Genomic DNA, 6,007 nt, shown 5'->3' on the forward strand with positions numbered 1-6,007 from the left:
AAGAAAAAGAAGGAAGCATATGTCAGGTGTAGACAGGAGAGATTGAATGAATCCTTAGAGTATAAAGGTAGTAGGAGTATACTTAAGAGGGAAATCGGGAGGGCAAAAAGGGGACGTGAGATAGCTTTGCCCTGATCCATGAACATCAACTAGCCAAGAAACGACACGACCAGCTATCCTTAGTAGCCACACACGCAGACGACAAGCAACATGAATTCGACTGGGACAACACTACCATTATAGGGCAAGCCAAACAAAGAACAGCCAGGGAATTCCTAGAAGCATGGCACTCATCCACAAACTCCATCAACAAACACATCGACCTGGACCCAATATACCGGCCACTAGAGCGGACAGCTGAAACTGACAACCGGAAGCGGCAGGGACAGGCCACTATAAACGCCGGAGGAAACACCACAGAAGGTGACATCTTGAAAAATGTCTATATTACAGAGGAGGAAGTGTTGGATGTCTTAAAATGCATAGAAGTGGATAAATCCCCAGAATCTGATCAGGTGTACTCTAGAACTCTGGGAAGCTAGGGAAATGATTACTGGGCCTCTTACTGAAATATTTGTATCATTGATAGTCGCAGGTGAGGTACCGGAAGACTGGAGGTTGGCTAATGTGGTGCCACTGTTTAAGAAAGGTGGTAAGGACAAGCCAGGGAACTGTAGACCAGTGAGCCTGATGTTGGTGATGGGCAAGTTGTTGGAGGAAATCCTTAGGGACAGGATGTACATGTATTTGGAAAGGCAAGGACTGATTAGGGATAGTCAATATGGCTTTGTGCGTGGGAAATCATGTCTCACAAACTTGATTGAGTTTTTTGAAGAAGTAACAAAGAAGATTGATGAGAGCAGAGCAGTAGACGTGATCTATATGGACTTCAGTAAGGCATTCGACAAGGTTCCTCATGGAGACTGGTTAGACCTCATGGAATGCAGGGAGAACTAGCTATTTGGATAAAGAACAGGCTCAAAGGTAGAAGACAGAGGGTGGTGGTGGAGGGTTGCTTTTCAGACTGGAGGCTTGTTTCCAGTGGAGTGCCACAAGGATCCACTACGTTTTGTCATTTATATAAATGATTTGGATGTGAGCATAAGAGGTATAGTTAGTAAGTTTGCAGATGACACCAAAATTGGAGGTATAGTGGACAGCGAAGAGGGTTACCTCAGATTACAACAGGATCTGGACCAGATGGGCCAATGGGCTGAGGAGTGGCAGATGGAGTTTAATTTAGATAAATGAGAGGTGCTGCAGTTTGGAAAATCGAATCTGAGTCGGACTTGTATACTTAATGGTAACGTCGTGGGAAGTGTTGCTGAACAAAGATACCTTAGAGTGCAGGTTCATAGCTCCTTGAAAGTAGAGTTGCAGGACAGTAAGAAGGTGTTTGGTATGTTTTCTTTTATTGGTCAGAGTATTGAGTATAAGAGTTGAGAGGTTATGTTGCAGCTGTACCGGAAAATGATTGGGCCATTTTTGGATTATTGCGTGCAGTTCTGGTCTCCTTCCTATTGGAAAGATGTTGTGAAACTTGAAAGAGTTTAGAAAAGATTTATAAGGATGTGGCCAGGGTTGGAGAATTTGAGCTGTAGGGATAGGTGAATAGGCTGGGGCTGTTTTGTCTGGAGTGTCAGAGGTTGAAGGCTGGCCTTAAAGGGTGTACGCTAGGAAATTGTTTCCGTTAGGCGAGGAGACTAGGACCCGTGGACACAGCCTTAGAATTAGGGGGGGTAAATTCAGAACAGAAATGTAGAGACATTTCTTCAGCCAGAGAGTGGTGGGCCTGTGGAATTCATTGCCGGGAAGTGCAGTGGAGGCCGGGATGCTAAATGTCTTCAAGGCAGAGATTGATAAACTCTTGATGTCACAAGGAATTAAGAACTATGGGGAGAATGCAGGTAAGTGGAGTTAAAATGCCCATCAGCCATGATTGAATGGCGGAGTGGACTCGATGGGCCGAATGGCCTTACTTCCACTCCTATGTCTTATGGTCTATCTTATCAAGGTTTATAAAAGCATCAGGGGCATGGATAGGATAAATAGACAAGAAGGTCTTTTCTGTAGGGTGGGAGAGTCCAGAACTAGAGGACAAAGGTTTAGGGTGAGAGGGGAAAGATATAAAAGGGACCTAAGGGGCAAATGTTTCATGCAGAGGGTGGTACGCGTATGGAATGAGCTGCCAGAGGAAGTGGTGGAGGCTGGTACAATTACAGCATTTAAAAGGCATCTGGATGGGTATAAGAATAGGAAGGGTTTGGAGGGATATGGGCTGAGTGCTGGCAAATGGGACTAGATTAGGTTGGGATATCTGGTTGGCATGGACGAGTTGAACCAAAGGGTCTGTTTTCGTGTTGTACATCTCAATGACTTAAGTCTCTCAGTCCGGTCACAGATCTGAGCCTTGAGCCCATGGTCTAGTTTCACAATTCAAAGCAGTACTTAAGGAGTGCTGTATTATTGGGGCAGCAGGACAGAAGGCACACCGCATTCAAAGAGGCAGGTTTTGCAGATGTAAAATAAGATTTGGCCATTATTTCTGCATCAGTAACTAAGTGTATTTGACACTTACTGGATCTCACTGTGCATAAACTGGCTTTTGTTCTAATGTATTTCAGGAATGGCACCTTTAATTTTAAGGTTGAGTGTCCTGAGGATTTGAATATAATACCTAATTGTTTGGGGTTATAAAGATGATTTAAAGTTCTGCCCACTTGAGGGTAGGGCTAGAGGGGTCAATCTATTTGAGAAAGTAGAAATCTTCTGAAGTTTTAATGATTGCTATATAACTATGCTAACTGAATTAAATTTAGTTACAGAGCTGGGAATTGATTGGAAGCTGCTTGCATGTGTGCTGACTTGTGACCACCTTCTGACCAGGGCTCTTTCTGTCACCCAGTAGCCGCTGTCCCTGTGATCCAGCAAACAGGGTGTCTTTGTCCTCGTTCATCTGTAGTGTGGGGGTCAGACAAATATATTTGAGCTCACTCCTGATCACTGCCACAGCCTGTTGTGCAGGGGCTGATTTTCTGGACCCACCCTCTGTGTGGGGTTTTTCTTTCAAAGAAAAGAGACAAAAATGACGGATTTGAAGGTGTCACAAGGTTCAGAGCTTGATATGACAGTTGAGAGGAGCCAAAGAGCTTTCTGTGCCTGTTCTAACTTGCAGATTATGAATGCAGAAGCGATGTGTAGGTGAGGATGCAAGTCGTAATTTCATCCATTGAGCCTGTACAAGCTAATTCACTAATGAATGTTACCTTTTAAGGCCCCACAGGTGAGACTGTTGACCATGGGTGGCCATCAGAGTGAAGTTCAGTCTCCAAATGAGGATATTAATTTGTTGGGGCAGTTCACTGCTTGATAGTACAAGTGATATTGTCTGGTAGCGGGACGGGTGGAGCCCCTCATAGTTAAATGGCTTGCTAGTGCACTCCATGCGCCTGTAGTGGGGTGGGGGGTGAAGGGCAGCCAGTACCTTTGGAACTCGCTCCCTGTCTCCATCTCTGGTTTGGAGCTCGCTGGCTGACAGATCGGATGGAAACTGTTTAAATCACATGGTGAAGATTTGTCAGATGAGTTGATTTGCTTAACAGACTGTTATTGAGTTTAAAATTGGCATGAACAGAATATTAATGAGAATTGAAAACACGAGAGGAAGCTGAATTTATTCAATTCCAGTTCAGGCTGAAAACTGATTCTGCAGTTTTATAATCTGTACCATGAGAATTCCACGGGATCTGTCACAGGACAGCAAGATTGTGGTAATTTCCTGTCCTGGAAAAGAAGGCACTGAACCACTTTCTTGAACTGCTAGAGTCCTTAGTGGGGTGGGTACATCTACAGTGCAGTCCATTGAATACACCCAGTAGCTTCTGTGTTTGGATCCATGCAGCCTTACTCCTGCTGTAAGGCTGGGTTAGAATGGATTTAAGGAGTAAAGGGATCCAGAGTTACAGATACAACACTCTCACTGAAAGCAGTGATGTCAGTTAAGCCATTAAGATGGCAAAAAAAAACACTGGCTTTCATTTGTAGAGGAATGGAATAGAAAAGCAGAGAAGTTATCAAATCATATTGAATCTTGGTTAGACCACAGTGGATGTGACTGTCAACAGCTCTGATCCTTGTCCTACTAGAGGATATAGGGACACTGGAGATAGTGTAGAAATTATATACTAAGATGAAGTATTATAATATTACTGTCAGGGAAGATTGAACCGGTTGGGGCTCTTTTAATTGAGAAATGAGAAAATTTGGAGTGATCGTAATGAAGGCTTCTTAATGAAGACTGTGTTGCTAATGTTGATATTGAGTAGATGCTTTCAAGGGTGGGATTGAGACCAGATCGTTAGGGGCTGTTGAGGTAAGAGAACCAAGAGTAAACTCATTGGGAAATTCAGGTGAAACCCTGCCATTCAGAGTGGGGAGAACATGGAACTTTTTCCCAAAGGTAGTGTTCAAAGTGACTAGTGTCAGTATATTTAAGGGAGAAGAGGGTAGACATGAGGAAGAAAGAAAGGGAAGGATATGCTGGTACTCATTTTCATTTCACCCAATCATCAACTTGGAGCTGAATGGCCTCATCCTGTGCTGTCCCCTCTGGTCAGTCCATTGGACCCCAGGGGACTGACAACAACTCTGCCTCTGGGGTTGAATCCTATCTCAACATCATGTCAAACCAATCAGCACTTGCTGATTGGTGCTACAGCAATGACTCGTGAGTCTCCAAGGAAGAGAGTGAGTGTTGCTGATGCTTTTGAACCTGGATGTGGAGCTGGGAGAAGATGAAATATGAGGGTTAGCTAGCGAGTAATGTTGACAATTGCAAGACTTTTTTGATGTAAAAGATGAGAGAGGAGAGAGTGGACACTGGAAAATTCGTCTGGGGAAAAAGGAAATGGTGGATGAAGTAAATTGATATTTTACATCAGTTCTCATGATGGAAGACACCAACAGCGTACCAGAACTTTGAGTCAGGGAGCAGAGGTGAATGTACTGGCCATCACTAAGGAGAAGATGCTGGGGAAGCTGAAAAGTCTGAAGGTGGATAACACAACAGGACCATATGGACTACACTCCAGAGTTCTGAAGGCAGGACTGAGGGCATAGTTGCTAGGGTTGCAGATGACGCAAAGGTAGGTGGAGGGACAGGTAGTGTTGAGAAGAAGGGGAGACTGCAGAAGGACTTGGATGTGTACACGGAGTGAACAAGGAAATGGAAGCTGGAATACAGTGTGTGAAATGGTGAAGTTATGCACTTTGGCAGGAATAAGTAAGGTGTTGACCATTTTATAAACCGGGAAAGCCTTCAGAAATCTGAAGCACAAAAGGACTTGGGAGTCCTAGTTCAGGATCTATTCTGATTTCTGATTTGAACATGCAGTTTCATTCAGTAATTAGGAAGGCAAAAGCAGATTTACATTCACTTCAGGAGGGTTAGAATACAGGAGCATGGATGTGCTTCTGAGGCTGTATATGGTTGTGATCAGACCACATTTGGAATATTGAGAGCAGTTTTAGAAGCATAGAACATTACATCACAGTACTGGCATTGGACGGGTTTGCAAGAATGATCCTGGGGATGAAGGGCTTGTCAAGTGAGGAGCAGTTGAGGACTCTGGGTCTGTACTTGGAGTTCAGAAGGATGGGGGAGCGGAGGGGGGATCTGATTGAAACTTGCAGAATATTGAGAGGCCTGAGTAGAGTGGACATGGAGAAGATGTTCCTAACAATAGGAAAGACTAGGACCCCAGGGCACAGCCTCAGAATGAAGGGTTGACCATTTAAAACTGAGATGAGGAGGAATTTCTTTAGCCAGAGGGTGGCTAGACTGTAGAACTCATTACTGCAGAGGGCTGTGGAGGCCAAGTCATTGTGTGTCTTTAAACCAGAGATAGATAGGCTGTTGATTAGTAAGGGGATCAGGGGTTATGGTGAGAAGGCAGGAGAATGGGTTGAGAAATAGGAGTCATATTTGAATGGCAGAGCAGACACGATG

Source organism: Chiloscyllium plagiosum, chromosome 18, assembly GCF_004010195.1.
Source record: "Chiloscyllium plagiosum isolate BGI_BamShark_2017 chromosome 18, ASM401019v2, whole genome shotgun sequence".
Taxonomy (NCBI): Eukaryota; Metazoa; Chordata; class Chondrichthyes; order Orectolobiformes; family Hemiscylliidae; genus Chiloscyllium; species Chiloscyllium plagiosum.